The sequence below is a fragment of the Oncorhynchus nerka genome, linkage group LG18, assembly GCF_034236695.1.
Source record: "Oncorhynchus nerka isolate Pitt River linkage group LG18, Oner_Uvic_2.0, whole genome shotgun sequence".
NCBI lineage: Eukaryota > Metazoa > Chordata > Actinopteri > Salmoniformes > Salmonidae > Oncorhynchus > Oncorhynchus nerka.
The window spans coordinates 34,884,925-34,910,882 of record NC_088413.1 but is presented as its reverse complement, the minus strand read 5'-3'; the positions used below and the strand labels follow the sequence as shown (position 1 = coordinate 34,910,882).

At 41.5% G+C, this 25,958-nt stretch overlaps 3 pseudogenes; 2 read left to right on the top strand and 1 right to left on the bottom strand.

The window, feature by feature from the left end:
* Positions 1-12,803: 12,803 nt before the first annotated feature.
* LOC135561617 (uncharacterized) lies at positions 12,804-13,876 on the top strand (annotated as a pseudogene).
* A 5,166-nt stretch (positions 13,877-19,042) lies between these two features.
* LOC115146754 (probable E3 ubiquitin-protein ligase HERC6) lies at positions 19,043-22,509 on the top strand (annotated as a pseudogene).
* A 179-nt stretch (positions 22,510-22,688) lies between these two features.
* LOC135561616 (beta-galactosidase-like) lies at positions 22,689-25,841 on the bottom strand (annotated as a pseudogene).
* Between the last annotated feature and the right edge of the window lie 117 nt (positions 25,842-25,958).

Here is a 25,958-nt window from a genome sequence, read left to right as displayed (position 1 = left end):
AGAAGGTCATGTGGTCTGATGAACCAAAAATAGAGCTTTTTGGTCTAAACTCCACCCGCCGTGTTTGGAGGAAGAAGAAGGAAGAGTACAACCCCAAGAACACCATCCCAACCGTGAAGCATGGAGGTGGAAACATCATTCTTTGGGGATGCTTTTCTGCAAAGGGGACAGGACGACTGCACCGTATTGAGGGGAGGATGGATGGGGCCATGTATCGCAAGATCTTGGCCAACAACCTCCTTCCCTCAGTAAGAGCATTGAAGAAGCATGACAACGACCCGAAACACACAGCCAGGGCAACTAAGGAGTGGCTCCGTAAGAAGCATCTCAAGGTCCTGGAGTGGCCTAGCCAGTCTCCAGGCCTGAACCCAATAGAAAATCTTTGGAGGGAGCTGAAAGTCCGTATTGCCCAGCGACAGACCCGAATCCTGAAGGATCTGGAAAAGGTCTGTATGGAGGAGTGGGCCAAAATCCCTGCTGCAGTGTGTGCAAACCTGGTCAAGAACTACAGGAAACGTATGATCTCTGTAATTGTAAACAAAGGTTTCTGTACCAAATATTAAGTTCTGCTTTTCTGATGTATCAAATACTTATGTCATGCAATAAAATGCTAATTAATTACTTAAAAATCATACTATGTGATTTTCTGGATTTTTGTTTTAGATTCCGTCTCTCACAGTTGAAGTGTACCTATGATAAAAAATTACAGACCTCTACATGATTTGTAAGTAGGAAAACCTGCAAAATCGGCAGTGTATCAAATACTTGTTCTCCCCACTGTACAGTGGTGTATACTTACTGTGGTTAAGGCAATTTTTAGCACTTTAATCACTGAGGGATAAACGCAGACACACAAATGCACACACTCAGACATGCACAGACACACGCACACACACACACACACACACACACACACACACACATTTAGCCATCAACATGAAAGTATTTCATGAGGACATACTGTGAAGTACTGTGCACTGTGTACTAAAACAAATCATCATGGGAAATAGTGCAGTATTAAAACACAATCTGAGAGTTTGATAAAAATCCACCCATCCATCTCTTTGATTCCATGAAGACATTTAATCCAGAGCTCTGGGCTCTTACATAAACATGCCAGCACTCGCTCTCCCTCTCTCTGATAAGCATCTCATCACCTTGTAAACACACACACACACGCACAGTCGCACACACATGGACACTCACATGCACACGCGAGCGGTCGCATGCACACACTCGCATGGGCAAGCGCACACACACCCACGCGTGGGTCACACACACACACACACACACACACACACACACACACACACACACACACACACACACACACACACACACACACACACACACACACACACACACACACACACACACACACACACACACACACACACACACACACACACACACACACACACACACTAATGACTAATGCCAGTGAAAGTATACTGCAGTTATTTATTGTGTAGTGGGATTATCACTGTAATGTCAATTGGCAATATAGGTCCTTCTGGCGTAGTACTACAAAATACTGCTAGTTATTGGTCATGCATAACCTGCAGTGTTACGTATTAAAGGGTTGACCGGTTATGATTGCAGAGTCTAACAGAAAAAGCATGTCTGGGATGCTCTGGATTGACGTGTACGACAGTGTTCCATTTCCCGCCAATATTCAACATTTTGCACAGCCATCGAAGAGGAGCAGGAAAACATTCCACAGGCCACAATCAACTGCCCAATCAACTCTATGTGAAGGAGATGTGCAAATGAGATGCGCTACATGAGATAGATGGTGGTTTTCTGATCCACGCCCCTACTTTTTTTTGTACCCTATATATTACACAAAACCCCTTCAAATTAGTGGATTCGGCTATGTCAGCCATAACCGTTACTGACAGGTGTATACAATCGAGCACACAGCCATGCAATCTCCATAGAGAAACATTTGCATAGAATGGCCTTTCAACGTGGCACAGTCATAGGACAAGTCAGTTCGTCAAATTCTTGCCCTGCTAGAGCTGCCCCGGTCAATTGTAAGGGCTGTTATTGTGAAGTGGAAAGTTATAGGAGGAACAACGGCTCAGCTGCAAAGTGGTAAGCCACACAAGCTCACAGAACAGGAACGCAGAGTGCTGAAGAGCGTAGCGCGTAAAACTCCTCTGTCCTCGGTTGCAACATTCACTACCAAGTTCCAAACCCATGAAATGGGTTTTCATGGCCGAGCAGCCACACACAAGCCTAAGATCACCATGTGCAATGCCAAGCGTCGGCTGGAGTGGTGTAAAGCTTGCCGCCATTGGACTCTGGAACAGTAGAAATGTTCTCTGAAGTGATGAATCATGCTTCACCATCTGGCTGTCTGGCAGATGAATCTGGGTTTGGCGGATGCCAGGAGAACGCTGCCTGCCCCAATGCATAGTTGCAACTGTAAAGTTTGGTGAAGGAGGAATAATGGTCTGGGGCTGTTTTTCATGCTTCGGGCTAGGCCCTTTAGTTCCAGTGAAGGGAAATCTTAACGCTACAGCACACAATGACATTCTAGATGATTCCGTGCTTCCAACTTTGTGGCAACAGTTTGTGGGAGGCCCTTTCCTGTTTCAATGCCCCTGTGCATAAAGTGAGGTCCATACAGAAATATTTTTTGTTGTTGTTATTTTAGCCCTTTTTCTTCCCAATTTCTTGGTATCCAATTGGTAGTTACAGGCTCGACTCATTGCTGCAACACCCGTACGAACTCGGGAGAGGCCAAAGTCGAGAGCCGTGTGTCCTCCGAAACACAACCCAACCAAGCCACACTGCTTCTTGACACAATGCCCACTTAACCCGGAAGCCAGCCGCACCAATGTGTCGGGGGGGGAACGCCGTACACCTGGCGACCGTGTCAGCATGCACTGCGCCCAGCCCGCCACATGAGTCGCTAGCGCGTGATAGGACAAGAACATTCCTAGCGGCCAAACCCTCCCCTAACCCGGACGACGCTGGGCCAACTGTGCACCGCCCCATGGGTCTCCCGGGTCGCGAACCCAGAATCTCTAGTGACACAGCTAGCACTGTGATGCGGTGCCTTAGACTACCGCGCCACTAGGGAGGCCTATGCCCATGATTTTGGAATGAGATGCTCAACAAGCAGTATAGATATGAAGGTTCTTTCTCCATCTTCCTCACATTCCTGTCTCTGATTCTCTCTCGCTCTCTACACATATGATTGTAAAGTAATGCTACAAAAAAAAAAAAAAAAAAAGTGCATGTATTTTCCAAAACGTAACATCTGTAAATACTTTATTTTCAAGGTTATTTGAAAAGAAAATGTGTTTACCTCCATTATAGTGAATATTTTAGGTTCAGCTACTGTAATGCTTTGTCAGAAATGTTCAAGTTTATGTTGTGCAGCTTTGATGGGTGCAGAGTTCAATCATATAGTGTTTACTGGCTTTTTAAGGCAGTGTGCATATTGCAATGTTTACATTTATTTAAAGAGGCACAACAGCATTTGGATAATATTGTATTTTCTCAAAATTGTCATTTAGCACCAATCAATGTATTTTTCATACACAGACACTTGATGTAAAACTCATGCTAGCTTGCATATTCATGAATGTACCCAAGTATATAAATTGTGCAAATAATTGTTAAAACTGCAAAAAAAAATATTACAGAATGCCTCTAGTCTATTTGCCTATGCTGGCTACTGTGTGAGTATGCATTGATTGAATAAAGGTGTTTGTTGTGAAATGCTTGTGATCTAACACTATCTTCAATCCCTACTTTAAAAAGTTGCACTTCCTCATTTTTCAGGTGTTCATCGTTCACTTGATTTATTCACTGTTCAAGAAAAGACAGGAACGTGGGTGATGATGTTTCTCCAAACTGCTCCAAATGACATATCTGAGAGGTCCATTTGGACTATGAAGAACTACTAGTTATTGAGATCTGCTTCGAGAAGCTCTTAATTAAGTGCAAAGGCAAGGCTACTGTATTTCAACACAATGTCACACACCAGTCTATACAGTTGATCATCATTGCTCATGCTCTAGTGGCCCTCAACACTCTCTCCCCTATAATCATTGCTCATGCTCTAGTGGCCCTCAACACTCTCTCCCCTATAATCATTGCTCACGCTATAGTGGCCCCCAACAAGCTCTCCCCTACACGAATAAACCACTATAGAGTGTCAGTGTGTCATGATGTTGTTGGGTATTGTAAGGACAGACGCTGGAGACGAGAAGCAAGTACAGGGAGTGAACATTTAATGAAACACGGACAGGAACAGAATATGGACAGCGTCTTGACAGGGGAAAACAAAATGACAATAATGCTGACACGGGGATGAAACAGAGGAAACAGACAGATATAGGGAAGGCAATCAAAACTTGAAGGAGTCCAGGTGAGTCCAATGAGCGCAGATGTGCATAATGATGGTGACAGGTGTGCATAATGAAGGGCAGCCTGGCGCTCGAGGGGAAGGGAGAGCAGACGTGACAGGAATACTTATATGTAAATGGGGTGGAACAATTCCTTCTTTAGTACAATTTTATTTGTGAAACTTAAAAAGTTTGAAAAATTATTAGAAGTCATGTCTCTGAATGTCTGTTAAATGTCTCATTGCCTTGTCACATACAGTGGGGCCAAAAAGTATTTAGTCAGCCACCAATTGTGCAAGTTCTCCCACTTAAAAATATGAGAGGCCTGTAATTTTCATCATAGGTACACTTCAACTATGACAGACAAAATGAAAAAAATTAAGAAAGAAAATCACATTGTAGGATTTTTTATGAATTTATTTGCAAATTATGGTGGAAAATAAGTATTTGGTCAATAACAAAAGTTTATCTCAATACTTTGTTATATACCCTTTATTGGCAATGACAGAGGTCAAACATTTTCTGTAAGTCTTCACAAGGTTTTCACACACTGTTGCTGGTATTTTGGCCCATTCGTCCATGCAGATCTCCTCTAGAGCAGTGGTGTTTTGGGGCTGTTGCTGGGCAACACAGACTTTCAACTCCCTCCAAAGATTTTCTATGGGGTTGAGATCTGGAGACTGGCTAGGCCACTCCAGGACCTTGAAATGCTTCTTACAAGCCACTCCTTCGTTGCCCGGGCGGTGTGTTTGGGATTATTGTCATGCTGAAAGACCCAGCCACGTTTCATCTTCAATGCCCTTGCTGATGGAAGGAGGTTTTCACTCAAAATCTCACGATACATGGCCCCATTCACTCTTTCCTTTACACGGATCAGTCGTCCTGGTCCCTTTGCAGAAAAACAGCCCCAAAGCATGATGTTTCCACCACCATGCTTCACAGTAAGTATGGTGTTCTTTGGATGCAACTCAGCATTCTTTGTCCTCCAAACACGACGAGTTGAGTTTTTACCAAAAAGTTATATTTTGGTTTCATCTGATCATATGACATTCTCCCAATCTTCTTCTGGATCATCCAAATGCTCTCTAGCAAACTTCAGACGGGCCTGGACATGTACTCGCTTAAGCAGGGGGACACGTCTGGCACTGCAGGATTTGAGTCCCTGGCGGAGTAGTGTGTTACTGATGGTAGGCTTTGTTACTTTGGTCCCAGCTCTCTGCAGGTCATTCACTAGGTCCCCCCGTGTAGTTCTGGGATTTTTCCTCACCGTTCTTGTGATCATTTTGACCCCACAGGGATCTTGCGTGGAGATTATCAGTGGTCTTGTATGTCTTCCATTTCCTAATAATTGCTCCCACAGTTGATTTCTTCAAACCAAGCTGCTTACCTATTGCAGATTCCGTATTCCCAGCCTGGTGCAGGTCTACAATGTTGTTTCTGGTGTCCTTTGACAGCTCTTTGGTCTTAGCCCTAGTGGAGTTTGGAGTGTGACTATTTGAGGTTGTGGACAGGTGTCTTTTATACTGATAACAAGTTCAAACAGGTGCCATTAATACAGGTAACGAGTGGAGGACAGAGGAGCTTCTTAAAGAAGAAGTTACAGGTCTGTGAGAGCCAGAAATCTTGCTTGTTTGTAGGTGACCAAATACTTATTGTCCACCATAATTTGCAAATAAATTCATTAAAAATCCTACAATGTGATTTTTTGGATTTATTTTCTCATTTTGTCTGTCATAGTTGAAGTGTACCTATGACGAAAATTACAGGCCTTTCATCTTTTTAAGTGGGTGAACTTGCACAATTGGTGGCTGACTAAATACTTTTTTGCTCCACTGTATAAATGATGTCCTGAATTATTATTTTTTTGGAGGGGGAAGGGGTGTTCTATTATTTAATTTATTCATTGTATTCACAGGTATGTCCCTGTATTAATGTGTAACATTGTTATTGTTGCAATCCATTTTTGTTTAAATGTTGGTGTGAGATCTTTGGTTGTTGCTAAAATAGCTATTTTTTGTTTCTTTTGACCATTTTAATAAAAAACTATTACAGGAAGGTAGGCTATTTAATTGTTACTTCAATTATCTAATTATTGATATGAAAAATGGCTACATTGTGATCCTGACTCACTAATTTTGTTGATGTTGCAAGTTAAAAAAAAGAATGTTGAGGAAACACCAGAACTGCTCTCGGACTCACTGCATCGATTCTCTTGTCTTCTTCTTCGGAAAATACCACACACACACACATACACAACACCAACACGCATGCACACATACACACACGCAACCAATAATAACAAGAGGCAGGGTGAAGCTTTTGCTTTTATCGAGATGTCAAATAGAATCAAACGTTATTAGGAGGTCCCAGCAACTTAAAGCTGGTGCATGTAATTTAACTTTTTTAAATTTGATTTGTTACCCCTACAAGGAATTGATTAATCAGTTACACTGTTTACCTGATATTTACTAAGAAATTACATTCTGAAGTGGTTATTACATCATATTTAGTCATCAATTACTCTTTAAATTCATTTAAACAAGCACCACTGGGCATCGTTTGGAACCAGGTAGTTACCAGTTGTTCTCTGAGGTACCAGAAAGCAACTATTGTTCCCACGTCATTTTCAAATAAATACCAGGCATTCGCCTACAGACAAACTCCACATACGAACGAGACACTTCCTGGAAACCTGGATATAACTAATGTTCTGCTTAGAATGACATTTCATCTCATTGTTTCAGCAGTCTGCATTGCCAAAAATGACAAGACACGTTCACGTAATTTCCTTCACCAGGTGGTAAATAAGTGAATAGACCAATAACAACGAGAGTTGCAAACCTCTCTGCCAACAACAGCACCCTTTACTGGCTCCAAACATGAAACACGAAACATGGGACCAACAGTTTGGATGTTGCGTTTATATTTTTGTTCAGGATAACAACAGACTTTCAGTACGCTTATAGGGAAGGGCATTCAACATGTACGGACGGCACTCGGACAAAGAAATTAATAATAAGATGATTGTGGCTGTAACGGTTTTCTTGTGGTGAAGGAGAGTCGGACCAAAATGCGGCGTGGTTATTTAGATACATCTTTAATGAAGATGAAACACGATCAATACAAAAACAAATAAACGTAACGTGAAAACCGAAACAGCCTAAACTGGTGCAAACTAACACAGAGACAGGAACAATCACCCACGAAACACTCAAAGAATATGGCTGCCTAAATATGGTTCCCAATCAGAGACAACGATAAACACCTGCCTCTGATTGAGAACCACTCCAGACAGCCATAGACTATGCTAGATACCCCCCACTAAAGCCACAAACCCAATACCTAACAAAACCCCAAGACAAAACACACCACAATAAACCCATGTCACACCCTGGCCTGACCAAAATAATAAAGAAAACACAAAATACTAAGACCAGGGCGTGACAGTGGCAGCTGTTTTGTTAGACTTCAGTGCAGCTGTTGACATCATAACCTGCTGCTGGAAAAACGTGTGTTATGCACTGGCACATTTTAGAATGTGATTCTTGGTGGGGCAAAAAAATAAAATTAAAATGGAGGATGCATGCCAGCAAAGCCACTACACTACACAACACTAAACATCACATTAGTTGCACTATAACGGTGACAAACGGTGCCCACAAACTGCTAGGGCCTACTTAAAGCTGGCCCAACAGCAGAGCTTTCGTTTCAGCACCATGGAGTGAATCGTTACCACTGCTACACCTGGCTATCAGCGGAGCCTTGTCTGGCAGCGAAACAGTTCATTCAGCCTCCTTTACTGCCTTTTCAAAAAAACATATGGTCACAAAGAGGAACATGCAAATTACAATTAGCCCAGAAAAGTGCAGCATGTCTGGCCCTTCGATGTACACGGAGAGCCAACATTGATAATATGCATGTCAATCTCTCCTGGCTCAGGGTGGAAGAACGATTGACTGCGTCACTGCTTGTCTTTGTGAGAGGTATTGACATGTTGAAATCCCCGAGCTGTCTGTTTAAGTGACTAACACACAGCTCCGACACCCATACATGCCCCACAAGATATGCCACCAGAACAGACTACGGGAAATGCGCAGTACTACATAGAGCCATGACTACATCACGTAACTCAGTCAAGCAGTAAAATCAGATGGATTCTGATGGAACAGCGCAGACTACGAGACTACGAATAGACACACAATGGCACACACACGGCATTCTCAAACACACGCTAACACACTTGCCACTGGCACTGAGTGAAGCCTGTGTGTCTATGTATAGGTATGCTGATGACTGAACACTGTGCACACATACATTTTAATATTGTTATTTTGCTGTATTGTTGATTTTGTATTGTAGATGTGTTATGGTAGAGTAGCGTGTAATAATGTGTTGTGTTATGTATTGTTGTATTGTATGTAATTGCGATTGGACCCCATGAAGAGTAGCTGCTGCCTTGGCAACAGCTAATGGGGATCCGGAATAAATACAAATGCAATTGTCTGTGAATTAGTACCTAATCTACATACACGCAATTGTTTGTTTGTGTGTGCATGCATGCATGTCTGACAAACCTTCAGTTTGTTATAGGTCAGTCCCAACGGTCAGGAAAACAGAGAAATGTAGCCATTGCTCAGCAACCTATTAGAGGAGCCTTCAGAGGTTAAAGAAGACCTGGTGCAAAAATCATACAATGTGATTTCATGGATTTTTGTTTTAGATTCCGTCTCTCACAGTTGAAGTGTACCTATGATAAAAACAATTACAGACCTCTACATGCTTTGTAAGTAGGAAAACCTGCAAAATCGGCAGTGCATCAAATACTTGTTCTCCCCACTGTATATTACAATGTTACCTTACATTATGACTGTATAAGGTCACAATTAGTCACTAGAATCAACTCAAATCAGGTTAAGAAAACCACCCAAGTTCCTGAAACATTATAGTTCCTCTTTACTGTAGTCTCCCCACATCTAGAACTTTACTTCCTGCTTCTTATTTCTGGTCAAAGGTTGCTAAAATATAATGTTGCTGTACAGTTAATTATGCTACAGAATAATCATGTACACTGCAAACATATTGTTAATTTGTCAGCAGATACTTTAGCAGTATGTTTCCTTAAGTGCATACCTTGATTGCATGACACATTAATATTGTTTCTTAAGTTGCCACTAGCCTATTTAATTTCCTTGTTTGAGAAAGCTTTTGCTATGCTCGATACAGAGAACTTTGCGCTATTCCATTGATTCGGAAATACCCATAAGAAATTGAATATCCACATAATAATTTATTAGATTTTCAATCTCACCTTCTGAACTTGTGTAACAGTCCGTGGAATGGTCTCACTTCCTCAGAGGACTGTATAACACTTCCTCTTCCTCTCTTCCTCTTCCTCTTCATCTCTATTAGATACTGTACATAATCTCTCTCTCTCACATACACACATACCTTTTCTTGCAATCTTGAGCCATAATCTTTATGCTTAATTCTATGTAAAAAATAAATATATATATATATATAAGAAGAAAAGTTGATGAAATGAGGAGTAGGCTACAACGAGCAACCAACTGGTAGGCTGTTGTTTTATCTGAATTGGTCTGGGGAGAAACCGCATCATGTGGCCTCAATTACGGTGCCTTCAGAATTGTTCACACCCTTTGACTTTTTCCAAATGTTGTTGTGTTACAGCCTACATTTAAAATGTATTAAATTTAGATTTTTGGTCACTAGCCTACACACAATACCCCATAATGTAAAAGTGGAATTGCGTTCTATGATTTTTAAAATAAATTAATACAAAATTAAAAAGAAATATTCAACCACTTTGTTATGGCATGCCTAAATAAGTTCAGAGGTAAAACATGTCCTTAATAAATCACATAATAAGTCGTATCGACTCACTATGTGTGCAATAATAGTGTTTAACATGACTTTTGAATTACTCCCTCATCTCTGTATCCCAAACATGCAATTATCTTTAAGGACCCTCAGTTGAAGCAGGGAATTTCAAACACAGATTCAACCACAAAGACCAGGGAGGTTTTCCAATGCCTTGCAAAGAAGGGCATCAATTGGTAGATGGATAAAAATGAAAAGAAGCAGACATTGAATATCCATTTGAGCATGGTGAAGTTATTAATTACACTTTGGATGGTGTATCTATACACCCAGTCACTACAAAGATACAGGTGTCCTTCCTAACTCAGATGCCATAGAGAAAGGAAACCACTCAGGGATTTCACCATGAGGCCAATGGTGACTTTAAAACAGTTACATAGTTTAATGGATGTGATAGGAGGAAACTGAGGATGAATCAACAACATTGTAGGTACTCCACAATACTACCTAATTGACAGTGAAAAGCCTGTACAGAATTTTTTAAAGTCCAAAACATGTATCATGTTGGCAACAAGGTACTAAAGCAATACTTCAAAAAATGTGGCAAAGCAATTACAATTTTTTTCCTGAACGCAAATCCATTACAACACATTAGTAAGTACCACTCTCCATATTTTTAAGTGGCGGCTGCATCATGTTATGGGTATGCTTGTAATCATCAAGGACTTGGGGTTTTTCAGGATGAAAAATAAATGGGATGGAGCTTAGCAAAGGCAAAATCCTAGAGGAAAACCTGGTTCAGTCTGCTTTCCACCAGACACTGGGAGATGAATTCACCTTTCAGCAGGACAATAAGCTAAAACACAATGCCAAATCTACACTGGAGTTTCTTACCAAGAAGACAGTGAATATTCCTGAGGGGCCAAGTTACAGTTTAGACTTAAATCTACTTGAAAAATCTATGGCAATACCTTAAAATTGTGGTCTTGCAATGATCAACAACCAATTTGACAGAGCTTGAAGAATTCTTTAAAGAATAATGGGCAAATGATGCATAATCCAGGTGTGGAAAACTCTTTAGAGATTTACCCAGAAAGACTCACACCTGTAATCGCTGCCAAAGGTGATTCTGCAAAGTATTGACTGAGGGGTGTGAATACTTAAGTAAATTAAATATTTCTGTATATAATTTTCAATAAATGTGCAATAAAATTCTAAAAACATGTTTTCACTTTGTCATTAAGGGGTATTGTGTGTAGATGGGTGAGAGAAAACAAATATATATTGAATTTTGAATTCAGGCTGTAACACAACAAAATGTGGAATAAGTCAGAAGGTATGAATACTTTCTGAAGGCATTGTAGCCTAGCCAGAATCCGACAAGGCGTTTATTACATTCTCTCTCTAGTCGGGAAGGCGGCTATGCCATGATCAAGACAGCGCGGAGCCAGCGACAGATATGTCTCAGAAACCTCAATTGAGGGATGAGATACGGCCCAACTGTCAAATGGAGAAGATTGAAATACTGCTAGTTTTTAATGACTGGTATTTTCGCATCGTTTAGTACAACTGCTACACTGGTATAAAGTAGAATAACCCAAAAAATGTAAGCAATTTTAGGATTTTCTTTACTCTTTGCCTGGTACAGTCAGTGTGCCTGGTACAGTCAGTTTAAAAAAAAAATAATCATGATAAACGTGAGTTTAAAAATGAAAAAATTGTAATTATTATAACACCTGGAGAAAAAAAACACTGCAAATCTGAAGGACGTCTCTGAGGCATGGTTCTTTTCAACCTCAGAAACTCACGTATCCCTCTCCGGGCCTCATCAGACTCACCTGGACTCAGTCACCTGCCTGATTACATTCGCTATATATGTCACTCCCTTCGGTACTCTCCCTAGGCCTTATTGATTCGGTTCCGTTGTTTCATGTCTGTACGCTACTCGTGTTTCTTGTTTTGTGCCTTGTGTTATTTATTGTTAAAAGTCACTTCCTGAACTTGCTTCCCGACTCCCAGCTTATACGTAACATAAACAATTTTCAGTTCAGCATGACAGCATAAAGAAGGTGAAGCAGCCAGTTGAAATGCATATAGGTAATAGGTATCGACTAGGTGGTAATGTTTCAAGCGTTATTTATGTCTCCTTAATGCTCATCGTCTGTGCAACATGAGACAGCGGATGGATTATAATCACTTACAATGTATGACATATCCTTCACATTTAGTGGTGCTATCACACTGGCCAGCTAATTCAACTATTTGGGTGATGATTAGTGATTTACATTTGTGGAAAGTGATTTACATTTGTGGATTGGTGATTTACATTTGTGGAAAGTGATTTACATTTGTGGATTGGTGATTTACATTTGTGGATTGGTGATTCAAATCCAAGTTTATTTGTCACGTGTGCCAAATACAACAGGTGTAGGTAGACCTTACAGTGAAATGCTTAATTTACATTTGTGGAAAGTGATTTACATTTGTGAATACATTTGGCATGATATTGATCATATACCCATCATTGAGACGGAGCATCGCCAAGTGCTGTCATTCAAGTGTTAGAAACTGTATGGACTAGTTTAAGAATATAACACAACAATGATTTCATGGGGAGAGGATAGTCGATAGTCATACTGGCTTTGATTTAGTGAAGCCGAATGGTTTAGATACGACCAAAACTGATATTAGTTGCATTGATTTTATACACCTCAATCTAAAATCTAAAATTCAGGATCTGTCCTCAGGTAACAGTGTGGTCTCGTTTATCAGAAATAATGGGAGACGTTGTCAGTCGCGCGGATTCAAGAGGACTAAGATGGGATAATAATCACAGGGAAACTGAGTAGGTCTAATCTCCTTTCCAATCAATTTTTATAACATATTTTTCTGAGTTGCGGAATCATAAGTTTTATGTGCTTTAGAGATTGTGAACTGTAAGGAGATGATTCGGGCTCTGAGTTGCGGAGATTCTCATACCGGTTTACTGTCTGAAGAGGGCCGGGTTCTCTGCTTGGACAAAGCCAATATTCCCAGGTGGGTTCCATTCCATATAATGATGCATTTATACATAGCTTACCCTAAATAATGTGAGCAATACCTTATAGTAATTCAGTGTCAATATTTTGATTGACCTTTTAGCCACCCCCACATTCAAATAGCTAAAGTATAACAACTATTTATTTGTCATTTAATTCAAATGGGCCAACTCTAATCTGATTCATCAGTTTCTTTCTTTAATTATTTATTTTCTATCAGACCATTGGATAACCTATGTAACCGACAGGTAACTCAGGTTGCATGTGGAGACCAGCATTCAATTTCACTAACACAGAGTAAATGACCATGAACACACCACTAATCGCTCGAGTTTCACAATACGACTTAACCAAAATGGTCTAACCTTTCAACAAGTGTAATCCTGTACAATGTTCTCACTTTGCTCTGTCCCTTTCTGGAGCTGTGTTCAGCTGGAGCAAGAACACCGCCGGGCGACTGGGACTAGGGGACACAACAGGTACAGTATACATTATACAATGTATATGTTGTCTGTAGTTCAATATATTTCAGTAATCAAGGTCCGGACCCGAAGACCATGAAGAGTACATTGTTTGAAACACGTGTGCTGTGTTTAAACGAAAGCCTTCACACCCAGTAGCTCCCTCAGGCTGTAGCTGGAGGCCCCTGATATACAGTGCCTTGCGAAAGTATTCGCCCCCCTTGAACTTTGCGACCTTTTGCCACATTTCAGGCTTCAAACATAAAGATATACAACTGTATTTTTTTGTGAAGAATCAACAACAAGTGGGACACAATCATGAAGTGGAACAACATTTATTGGATATTTCAAACTTTTTTAACAAATCAAAAACTGAAAAATTGGGCGTGCAAAATTATTCAGCCACTTTACTTTCAGTGCAGCAAACTCTCAAGAAGTTCAGTGAGGATCTCTGAATGATCCAATGTTGACCTAAATGACTTCATACTGTTGTGAAGAAGTTTAAAGCCGGATTTGGATACAAAAAGATTTCCCAAGCTTTAAACATCCCAAGGAGCACTGTGCAAGCGATAATATTGAAATGGAAGGAGTATCAGACCACTGCAAATCTACCAAGACCTGGCCGTCCCTCTAAACTTTCAGCTCATACAGGGAGAAGACTGATCAGAGAAGCAGCCAAGAGGCCCATGATCACTCTGGATGAACTGCAGAGATCTACAGCTGAGGTGGGAGACTCTGTCCATAGGACAACAATCAGTCGTATATTGCACAAATCTGGCCTTTATGGAAGAGTGGCAAGAAGAAAGCCATTTCTTAAAGATATCCATAAAAAGTGTTGTTTAAAGTTTGCCACAAGCCACCTGGGAGACACACCAAACATGTGGAAGAAGGTGCTCTGGTCAGATGAAACCAAAATCGAACTTTTTGGCAACAATGCAAAACGTTATGTTTGGCGTAAAAGCAACACAGCTCATTACCCTGAACACACCATCCCCACTGTCAAACATGGTGGTGGCAGCATCATGGTTTGGGCCTGCTTTTCTTCAGCAGGGACAGGGAAGATGGTTAAAATTGATGGGAAGATGGATGGAGCCAAATACAGGACCATTCTGGAAGAAAACCTGATGGAGTCTGCAAAAGACCTGAGACTGGGACGGAGATTTGTCTTCCAACAAGACAATGATCCAAAACATAAAGCAAAATCTACAATGGAATGGTTCAAAAATAAACATATCCAGGTGTTAGAATGGCCAAGTCAAAGTCCAGACCTGAATCCAATCGAGAATCTGTGGAAAGAACTGAAAACTGCTGTTCACAAATGCTCTCCATCCAACCTCACTGAGCTCGAGCTGTTTTGCAAGGAGGAATGGGAAAACATTTCAGTCTCTTGATGTGCAAAACTGATAGAGACATACCCCAAGCGACTTACAGCTGTAATCGCAGCAAAAGGTGGCGCTACAAAGTATTAACTTAAGGGGGCTGAATAATTTTGCACGCCCAATTTTTCAGTTTTTGATTTGTTAAAAAAGTTTGAAATATCCAATAAATGTCGTTCCACTTCATGATTGTGTCCCACTTGTTGTTGATTCTTCACAAAAAAATACAGTTTTATATCTTTATGTTTGAAGCCTGAAATGTGGCAAAAGGTCGCAAAGTTCAAGGGGGCTGAATACTTTCGCAAGGCACTGTATCTAATATCTGTTTGGTTATTTTCATCTTAGCATAAGACCTTTTTAGAATTAACTGTTGAGAAATATTTTAGCATTTGTGGGGCCCTCCAATAAGATCTACTCATTTGGGCACGGAAAGCAAGGGCAGCTGGGAAATGGAGTAAAGATTTATCAGTTGTTTGAGAAATTGTTTGAGAAAGGAAATAAAATAAAACAAGGCTATATACAGGGGGTACCGTTACTGAGTCAATGTGAGGGGGCACAGGTTAGTTGAGGTAATTTGTACATGTAGGTATGGGTGATGTGACTATGCATAGATAATAAACAGTAAGTAGCAGCTGTGTAAAAACAAAGGGAGGGGGGGGTCAATGTAATTAGTCCGGGTGGCCATTTGATTAATTGTTCAGCAATCTTATGGCTTGGGGGTAGAAGCTGTTAAGGAGCCTTTTGGTCCTAGACTCGATGCTCCGGTAACACTTGCCGTGCGGTAGCAGAGGGAACAGCCTATGACTTGGGTGACTGGAGTTTTTGACTATTTTTTTGGTCTTTCCTCTGACTCCGCCTAGTATATAGATCCTGGATGGCAGGAAGCTTGGCCCCAGTGATTTACCGGGCTGTACGCACTACCCTCTATAGCACCTTATGGTTAGATGCCGAGGAGTTGCCATACCAGGTGGTGATGCAACCGGTCAGGATGCTCTTGATGGTGCAGCTATAGAACTTTGTCGATCTGAGGACCCATGCCAAATCTTTTCAGTCTCCTGGGGGAAAGGGTGATGTCGTGCCCTCTTCACGACTCTCTTGGTGTGTTTGGACCATGATAGTTTGTTGGTGATGTGGACTCCAAGGAACTTGAAACTCTCGACCCGCTCCACTACAGCCCCGTCGATGTTAATGGGGGCTTGTTCGGGCCGCCTTTTCCTGTAGTCCATGATCAGCTCCTGTGTCTTGCTCACATTGAGGGAGAGGTTGTTGTCCTGGCACCACACTGTGAGGTCTCTGACTTCCTGCATATAGGCTGTCTCATTGTTGTCGGTGATCAGGCCTACGACTGTTGTGTAGCTAGCAAACTTAATGATGGTGACGGCCCGTCTGGAAGTCCAGGATCCAGTTGCAGAGGGAGGTGTTTAGTCCCAGGGTCCTTAGCTTAGTGATGAGCTTTGTGGGCACTATGGTGTTGAACGCTGAGCTGTAGTCAATTAACAGTATTCTCACATAGGTGTTCCTTTTGTCCAGATTCCATCATCTGTGTATCTGTTGGGGCAGAATGTGAATTGGAGTTGGTCTAGGGTTTCCAGGATGATGCTGTTGATGGCTACCGAAGTGAGTGCTACAGGGCGGTAATCATTTGGGCAGGTTACCTTTGCTTCCTTGGGCACAGGGACTACGGCAGTCTGCTTGAAACATGTAGGTATTAAAGACTCGGTCAGGGAGAGGTTGAAAATGGCAGTGAGGACCCTTGCCAGTTGGTCCGTGCATGCTTTGAGTACACGTCCTGGTAATCCGTCTGGCCCCGTGGCTTTGAATGTTGACCTGTTTAATTAAAGGTCTTGCTCAAATCGGCTACCGAGAGAGTTATCACACAGTCGTCCGGAACAGCTGGTGCTCTTATGCATGCTTCAGTGAAAGGCAAACCCAGCTCACGTCTGGGTTTGTAGTCTGTAATAGTTTTCAAGCCCTGCCACATCCGACGAGCATCAGAGTCATGTAGTAGGATTCATTCTTAATCCTGTATTGACGCTTTGCCTGTTTGATGGTTTGTCTGAGGGTGTAGCGGGATTTCTTAAAGCATCTGGGTTAGTGTCCCGCTCCTTGAAAGCCACAGCTCTAGCTCAATGCGGATGTTGCCTGTAATCCATGGCTTCTGGTTGGGATATGTAGGTACTGTCACTGTGGGGACGACGTTGTCGATTTACTTATTGATGAAGCCGATGACTGAGGTGGTATACTCTTCAATGCCATTGGATGAATCCCGGAACATATTCCAGTCTGTGGTAGCAAAACAGTCCTATGGCGTAGCATCCACATCATCTGATCACTTCCATATTGAACGAGTCACTGGTACTTCCTGCTTTAGTTTTTACTTGTAAGCAGGAATCAGGAGGATATAACTATGGTCAGATTTTCCAAATGGAGGGCAAGGGAGAGCTTTGCATGCGTCTCTGTGTGTGGAGTAAAGGTGGCCTTATACAGCTCGTTGAGTGCGGTCTTAGTGCCAGCATCGGTTTGTGATGGTAAATAGATGGCTACGAGTAATATAGATGAGAACTCTCTTGGTAGATAGCGTGGTCTACAGCTTATCATAAGGTACTCTACCTCAGGTGAGCAATACCTCAAGACTTCACATTGCGCACCAGCTGACAAATAGACACACACCCCACCTCTCGTCTTACCAGACATAGCTTCTCTGTACTGCTGATGCATGGAAAATCCCACAAGCTCTATATTATCAGTGTCGTCGTTCAGCCACGACTCTGTGAAACATAAGATATTGCAGTTTTTAATATTCCTTTGGTAGGATAATCTTGAACGTAGATCATCCATTTTGTTTTCCAATGATTGCACGCTGGCCAATAGAACGGATGGCAGGGGAGGTTTACTTACTCGCCTACAAATTCTCAGAAGGCAGCCCAACCTTTTTCTCCATCTTTTCTTCACGCAAATGATGGGGATTTGTGCCCGTTCCCGAGAAAGCAGTATATCCTTCGCATCGGACTCGTTAAAGGAAAATTCTTTGTCCGGTTCGAGGTGAGTAATCGCTGTTCTGATGTCCAGAAGTTATTTTTTTGTCATAAGAGAATGTAGCAGCACATTATGTACAAAATAAGTAAGAAAATAAGTTACAAACAACGCAAAAAAAACGAACAAATATCACAGTTGGTTAGGAGCACGTTAAACTGCAGCCATCCCCTCCGGTGCCATTATCCCTCGGCCAATCTGTGTGCTATCATGTCCTGGATGTGACCGACTCATTGAAGCTCTTTGTCATGACCAAGCACATTGGGGTGTGGAAGAAGGCCCTGTTGGTGATTCTGAAAAGTAAACATATTCAACGCACCCGTGTCCCTGGGGTCAAACACCTTCTCCAGGTCCTCGGCCATCTCCACAGAGTCCGTGTCCATGCTTCTTTGCTCTTACTGTCAATCCATTTATAAAGCTGATTTCCCATTTTAACCAGTCAACTTCCGGGACCAATCTGGTGCCAGGGTGGCAGCTGTTTCAATGCAACCCATTTAGAACTGATGAGACTTGATTAAATTATATTTTGCTGACTCACATGGAAAATATTTTGCTAATAGGTACTGTCTGGAACGTTCTGGATCTCTCCAGATTTTTGGTTTGCCTTTGAAATATAGAAAAGTAAAATACATTTTGACAATAAATACAAAATTATTAGCAAGTATTAGCAAAATATTGCTAAGTGTCCTAGGCTGCATCTCAATAGAGGCTTGAGATTTCCTCTACCTGAACTTATCTGGAAAGAGAGAGTGAAGGAAACATTTTGCTTTACTACTAGAGAATCTTTCTCACTTGCTAAAGTTAATTTCAGTGCAGATCAACGTAATTAGACGAAGAAGCTCCTTAATTGAGATGCATTATACACTTTATTTTCCATCACTTTCAAGATCTGGATCAGACACCTGCCATCTTTCGTCATTAACCCATTCTCGATGAATCTGCACAGCAAGATAAACATTTTTTTAACGCATTTCAATGCCGCACTCACAAACGTAATGAAACTTGCTTCTCAATATATATTATTTTAATATACAGCAGATAGTATAAATCAGGGTGGCTAAACCCCCTAACTGGAGACCAACTGACTGTGTATGCAGGCTTTTGCTCTTGCCCTGCTCTAACACACCTGGTTCCACTAATCAGCTGCTCACCAGGACCTTGATTAGCTGAATCAGGTGCGTTAGAACAGGGCCGGAGCAAAAGCCTGCATTCCAAGCAGCTCCAGAATGTTGACCGCCACTACTGAAGAAACCAACCATATTTCTTAACCTTTTTGATGGGAGAAACGGGTTGAAATGAATACCTGTCTTGTACTAGAAGAGCACTGACTGAAGACTTAATATTGTACTGTATGCATTGCAGAATCCCCCTGCTCCGTTCTTTGAGCTGAGGCTGAGGAGAGCATCACTCATCGAACACACTTTCCATTTAGGAATGATAGCTTTCCAATGATGAGACAATGTTTTGAACAGAGAAGGGCTATGCCGAAACGTAGTGCTTACCCCTCTCAGGTGTATTTCGACGAGGATGCGAGGTTGACAGACGTCTCCATTTGTCTGATAGGCTGTTGGTACCCAAGTCTGGGATGTTCATGTACAGCGACACCAAGACGCTGGCCTGGTTCCCTGCAAAGGTGACGGCACGTTTAGGGAAATCACACATGGATTATGAGGTTGTCCACGCCTCACCACATTATTTTATGATTATCAATAATCATTGGACTTTCAAATAGCTTCAAAGGTGCTGGTAGTGAAACACTGTAATGTTATGTTCCTAGAGAGGAACTACTACAGAATTACTACTGTATTACTAGCCTACTACTGTATTCTAGAACCCACATTACCTTCCCTTTACTGCATATCAAGCAGGTTATCAGGTTATCAACAGCATGTCCTATACTTTCACTCATGGCATATTTCTTGTCTCTTGTCCAACCCATCCTCACTAACAGCCTAGAGTGGAGAAGCGTTATTTCCTGTTTGGGGTTCTCTGTGGGATGGCCCAGTACAACAACAACATGGTGCACTTCCCCTTCACCATGGCATTCTTCAAGAAGCTGGTGAACATCAAGGCCTCTTTAGAGGACTTGAGAGAGTTTAGCCCCATTGAAGCAGGGTAAGTTTATACCATAACTTATTTTTATCCTTTAGTCAGTAATGTATTATATTACAGGCAGTTGTATTTGTTATAAGGACACCAAGGACAGATTAGATTTAGATAAATCGTTTTTTATTGATTAATGCATCGTGATTTGTTGATTGCCCATTTATAATTGTCACATCTATTGTCACATATTATTTTCAATGCTTTTTAAGGACTTTGCAGTACATCTTGGATTATCCTGATGATGATGTCGAAAATATGGACATGACTTTCTCAGTATGTAATGCATTTAAACAGTTTGATCAATGAACAAATAATATGTAACATAATACAGATGTAGGATCTTAATTTGATCACTATTTTGTTGTTGACAATTTTCCCTCACAGCAGGAAATGTAAACTTGTAGTGTATTCTAGGTTTTAAAGGTCTGGGGCCTAGTGGTTAGAGGTAGCCTAGTGGTTAGAGTGTTGGGCCAGTAACCGAAAGGTTGCTGGATTAAATCCCCGAGCTGACAAGGTAAAAATCTGTCATTCTGCCCCTGAACAAGGCAGTTAACCCACTGTTGTAAGTAAGAATTTGTTCTTAACTGACTTGCCTAGTTAAATAAAGGTTAAATAATAAAATAATAAAAAAGTAATTACAAGGCTTCTAAAGTTAGTTATTCCACTTTAAAATGACAGACTTGATTTGCCCTTATGAAAAAATGCATCAACCCATACAAAAAATGTCCATTAATATAATACACATAAACATTTCCTGTTGCAGGATTATTTTCCTGCTGTATCAAATTGGCTCAAATTAAGATCCTACATCTGTAGTTAATTGAAGTGAAGCGGTATGAATAACTGAACATAAGATCAATTATATTATTTCACAGTGTGTCTCTCCCAGATCACTCCCATCTATTTGTCCATACCCTCAGTCTGCAGTGTTGTCATTGTTCATTTACCTCACTATTTCCATTACTCACTATTTATAGGTGATGTGGGGTGACATAGCGGTGGACCTCGTCACAAGTGCTAACAAGCAAGATTATAGCAATATTTACAACTGACAAAATACAAGGTTTGCAGTATGACACATTTTTCCATTGCTACAGCTACCAGGGTTGGGGGTCAATTCCATTTTAGCAAAAATAATCTCAACCTGAAATGTAATTGTATGAATGGAAAAACCATAATTGAAAGTAAATAGGTCTTCTCATTCCTTGAATTGACACCAACTGGAATTGACACCAACCTATACTAGCTACAACTCAATGGATCGCTGACTCGGTCTGTCATTCTTTTGACAGGAAGGAGTTTGTTGACACCTATGTGAACTACATCTTCAACCAGTCAATAGAGAAGGTGTTTGAAGAGTTCAGGAAAGGCTTCTTCAAGGTGTGTGACATGGACGTGGTGGAGTTCTACCAGCCAGAGGAACTGAGGGGAGTGATGGTGGGGAAGGAGAACGTCGACTGGGAAACGCTGAAACAGGTCAGAACCATGTGTTGTTACTACATGACTGAAGCTCAGTCCCAACTCTGTCCCTAGCCAATTGTCTTCATCTGAGAGCAGTAGACAAGTAAAAACATATAAGACATGGTGAAAATGTCACCTAGCCTGTCAGAGGGCAAGATGGAGCCTAAAAAAAACAAGTGTCCTTGGGGTTGATTTGAGATTGATGGTGAACATGTTCTCTGTAACACGTTCTGCAACCTGGCTAAAATGTTGTTTTCAATACATTGATTTGACAAATGGTTTGAATTGTGTCAAGTGTCTATTGCTTCACCATATTATGGGCATCCCAACATCATCACATGCTGGGAGGTGTTTGAGGAACTGACAGGGGATTAAAAGAAAGCTTTCATGTGTAAGTGTGCAACATTTTCATTATAACAGATGAACACATAAGTAGGCTACTGAGAATGTAAGTTATATTATGTCATTTACTGCCCTCCCCTCTTTTACCACCTGTGATCGTGTGCCCATCCTGGGTATGAACCAGACCAGGAAGAGGGTCCAAACCCTTCTCAACTCCTCCCAAAAGCATTTCCCAGAGGCACTGACCTGTCACTCTCTGTTGCAGCTTCCCATATACCCCTTCAAAGAGACACTACAGAGCCAGCTTATAGAGCCACAACAGAGGCTTCTGGAATGAATAAGGGTGTATAATGTTGCTGCTCTATTTTACACACCTCTCCTGTGTTCATCTTTTCATTGTTCCATAGTTGGGTTTAAGATTTGGATTATTTTAATGTAGGGTTGTATTTCAAATCTTAACTTCATCTGTGCGGCACTGTGCCATTTGTGTGTACTCATATAGCATTCACATTTGATTAAAAACATTTTTAAATCAAAAAGTACAGAATGGTTCGTGCCTGCACATTAAACAACACATTAACAAAAATCACAACAACCAAGAAATCCCAAAGTATTTGAAATAATCAAATTGAGCAAAAGAAGCAGATGAGGTTCAGTTGAACGCAATCACTATTCATTTACAAGACACCCAAAATGGTTCATTACAGAAATCTATGAAAGCATAATATCCCAGTTAGGTGGCACACAATAAGGCACAGATCATTTGGCTCACATATTCACAATAGAGGGCAAGATTTAATGGAAGGCGCTCAATAGCGCAGCGCACTATAAGAAACTTTTAAAGGTAATTTACACTTGAGCAGACATGCCAGCGTTTACCATGAATGTGATCTCTGTGAACATCGGGGAAAATGCCTTTAAAAAGGGGCATTGTCAGCTGCATAGAGCACTGGCATAAAAAGAAAACCAGCAGTACTATGAACCTCCAGGTTCATGATTTGAGCACCACTGACCTCAAGTTCATATCCCTTCTAAATGACTCATTTTCCTTAGTGAACTTGATTCAATTTCCAAACATACATACTGTTCAAATGACACATACTTAATTCACCCTTGAATACAGATGCTTGTGTAAACAAAATCATGTAGGGTTTTAAGACCCTGAATTGTCAAATAGAGGTAAGAGGTACAGCCTCCCGTGATTCATTTTTAAACATTACTTTTTGATTTTAAAAAAAGGTCAGTGCAAATAGATTGCATACAGTAAGTGCATTTTTCATCAGTGCTCATGAGAGAACCTCTTTATGGAACAGCGCCCTCTGGTGTTTGTGGTCAGACAACCGTGGCGTTCAGGACTAGTGTTTTGGCGACCTCCACAGTAAAGGGCCCGGGGGTGCATGGGTCCCCTCCAGCTCCAGGACGGTCATGTGCTCAGGATGCTAGCGGGCACGTACAAGGTGATTTGTGGGCCGCGGATTCAGTAATGTCAGGGACCATGAACAAGTATGTTGCACCAGGGTATATGAAAATAACGTGGTTGAGTAAACCACGCTTGTGTGATGAGTAACCTTGCCTGAGATCTGAAGAGGTGTGTCTAAGGCTAATGCCTAGGCTTTAGCTCAGAAGCCTAACACACCAGTCTTGTCAACGCACAGATGACACAGGTCAGTGATATTATCTATAAGGTCATTTGCAGTGGACTAGTCAGTCACATTATCTATAAGGTCATTTGCAGTTGACTAGTCAGTCACATTATCTATAATGTCATTTGCAGTTGACTAGTCAGTCACATTATCTAGAAGGTCATTTGCAGTTGACTAGTCAGTCACATTATCTAGAAGGTCATTTGCAGTTGACTAGTCAGTCACATTATCTAGAAGGTCATTTGTAGTTGTGGTGCCTGCTCAGGAACACACAGTACAGCCATTCAACAATCCAAATCTTCTTAAAGGTAAAACCCCACCTTTCTCCAGTCAAGGAACTGGATGTAGGTATCCTGGGGCAGGTCTGGGATGACGAAGGTGCCCCCATAGAAGGAGGGGACGGAGAGGGGAGAGGGTGGTGGGAGGCCAGCCTCCCTGGAGCCCATCTCCCAGAGAAGACCCTGGCTAACAGCCCTGTCGATGCTGAAGACGAACCAGCCGGTGTGGATATCGGTCCCCAATGTCAGGTTAGACACCAGGCCCTCTGTGTGTCTCATATATATATAAATAAATGAGAGAGAGAATAAGGTTATGTAAAATGAAGTAGCTAATGGAAGGGTGATTTATTAATGGTGGTTAAATGTCTACCATGGAGAGCCAGCTTGAAATAACATCTTGCCTTAAAGTCGTGATGTCTTTCCCATTGTTGACTCAGCCCATATTCTCCACCAGTATGTCCACATGACTCCCAGCCTTCCCAGTCACGTTGATGGTCAGGGCCTAATCCCGCTCTAGGATTCCAGCAGCAACCTGGTGACAGACCATATTGAATTGCAACATACATATTCCTTTTTTGAAGAACCTGAGGACTGGTCAGGTGACTCAGGTAGTTGTAGTCACAGGCAAAGTAGCTGCCGTACTCATTCTCCACCTGAGAGAGAGAAGGGGGAGAGGAGAGAGGAGGAGAGAGATGGTCTCTTGTTAAGGTGATGAGAGGCAATGTTCGACAAACAGTATTCTATTGAATTGTAGAGTTAATTAAGGCACAATATGAAGTTATCCAAACTTTTGCTATTGATTCCCCAATTGTTTTTATTATTAATCATTGAATATCAACATGGCTCACCTGAACAGTAATGATGGCTCCACTGTTCTGATAAAGGAACGCTTTAACATTGGCAGTAGTTTGCCCATCCACTTGTCAGCAGCCGCAATGTAATCTGAAACAAATGGATTTAGGTGTCATAAAAACACAATTCTTATATTGTAATACTAATAGAATCCATTACATTCTCATCTAACGGTCAATACACACCTGGGTCTGAGGAATGCAGGACAATGTCTTTCTTGTGGAGCAGCCAGGCAGGCAAGCACCCCTAAAGATCAAGTCATGAAATTGGCAAATTATCACACAGTCTGTCATGAAATACACAGCTGATGTAGAAGTGTCGTTACAACATTGTGACTTATTATCTTCTGAAAACAACTAGGAATACAGGCACAATTTGCCAACATTATTACACATCATATCATCAACAGGTATATTTATCATAAAACATTTGTTTACAGTCATTCTCTCACCATATCCCACTCTCCACAGATATAGGGCCCAGGCCTCAGTACAACCAGCAGACCAATGTCTTTGGCCAATTGCAGGAAGTGTTCTAGATCCCTGTCCCCACTGAAGTTGTACCGATCCGGGGAGAGCTCATGGAAATTGCAGGGGATGTACCTGGAATGTCAAATGTAATTTTTCAACCAAAATGGACAATGAAGTAGTATTTAAGTCCATACCACCAGATGGTAAATCATAGCTCTGTCTCGGGTTTAAGGCCCGATGATTTGATTAAATGGCTCTTTCTTTGAATTACTTTGATCAACGTTAATTCTATGTCCAAATTGGCCACTGAAATGACTAACTGAAAATTAGAAGGACCATTGAAGACACTGATCTAACTGGTTGGCATTCAGTGTATTTATGACATAGTGGCCAGTCTACATTTGCCTGGCTACCCAGGCTCCTTGCTAAACGCTACGCCAAGCCTACGGACTTAAGTTTCTTCTACACAATGAGTCTGGATCGGAGTATACCTCCCGACCCTTCACCGAATCCGAACACATTCTGGGCTGTGTCATTGGTCCAGAAACCGATGGGTTGTGCCAGAGCCAGAACACACATGGGTAAAGAGGCGGTTTGAAAAATTGTCATTGGCTTTGATACTCTGATTGGTTAGAGACGATCCAATTGCTGATGCCATTGTTTTTTATTTTACAACGCCCCTCATCACCACAAACG